The sequence below is a fragment of the Tupaia chinensis genome, unplaced genomic scaffold, assembly GCF_000334495.1.
Source record: "Tupaia chinensis unplaced genomic scaffold, TupChi_1.0 Scaffold145152_1, whole genome shotgun sequence".
NCBI lineage: Eukaryota > Metazoa > Chordata > Mammalia > Scandentia > Tupaiidae > Tupaia > Tupaia belangeri.
Window position 1 is genome coordinate 7,455 of NW_006205012.1, and position 1,183 is coordinate 8,637.

General features: G+C 49.8%; 1 pseudogene; it reads left to right on the forward strand.

Moving 5' to 3' along the window:
• The first annotated feature begins 284 nt into the window (after window positions 1-284).
• LOC102480275 (sorcin-like) lies at window positions 285-907 on the forward strand (annotated as a pseudogene).
• Window positions 908-1,183: the final 276 nt, after the last annotated feature.

Sequence of the window (1,183 nt, forward strand, 5' to 3'; positions counted from 1 at the left end):
TCTCAAGGACCTGGGGTCCTCCTTTGAAATGTAAATATCAAAGGAGATGGTCCTCCTGTCTCCCCATTCTCTGGGAGGGGAGGTGTCTAACTCAGTGGGCATCTTGCTTCAACTTGTGAAACCCCTTCTGACATAAAGATGTGAAAAGTCTGTTTTTCCTCAGATAAAGCCAATTGCTCACACAGCTGATCGCTCTAATTACCAGGTACGTCTAGGCAAGCCATGTGTGACAAAGGGTGCCTCACGTCCTCCCCTGAGGACTAGGTAGTGTGTATCTTGAGAACATGTTTGTGAGGGCGGCCGGGGCTGTGCGGTCGGTGGACCTGGGATACCCAGGAGTGGGTGGCGTGTACTCAGCGGGTACAGAGGGGCCCCCAGAGGGTCTGCGATTCCCGTACACACTCAGGACCTGCCGTGTGGTTACTTCGCCACCATAGCCGGACACAATGGGCAAATCGATGCTGACGAATTGCAGAGATGCCTGACCTGGTCAGGAATTGCAGGAGGATGCAGACCTTGTAACCTGTAGACTGGTCGGCTTGTGGTCTCAATGCTGGATAGAGATATGTCTGGCACTACGGGTTTCCGTGAGTTTAAAGAACTCTGGGCTGTGCTGAATGACAGGAGACGACACTCCCTCAGTTCTGACAGTGACAGGAGTGGAACTGTGGATCCTCAAGAGTTGAAGAAGGCCCTGACAACAATGGGATTTAGGGTGAGTCCCCAAGCCATGAATTCAATTGCAGAATGATACAGCACCAATGGGAAGATCACCTTCGATGACTACATCGCCTGCTATGTCAAATTGGGGGCTCTCACAGATAGCTCTCAAAGACGGGATGCTGCTCAGCAAGGTGCTGTGAGTTTCCCATTTGATGATTTCATTCCGTGTGTCATGAGTGTTTAAATCAAGAGGAGACTGGGTGGTTGTAACCGACATTCCAGCTGGAGTTCGCATTTGCTGTTACTCTCTGCCTTCAATAATGTGTGTAAACAGACCTTCATGGCTCCCAAGAACCAGCCATTTTGGGGGAAACAGAGAAATGAAGATTTCCCACTGATAATTCAGCCTCCAGCACACAAAACGCATGATTGAACTTCCAAATTTCGGAAGAAACCAACCATCCACCAGATGACTAGAAATCGCTGCGAGACCACAAGACATATGGGGAAGCAGGAAAAT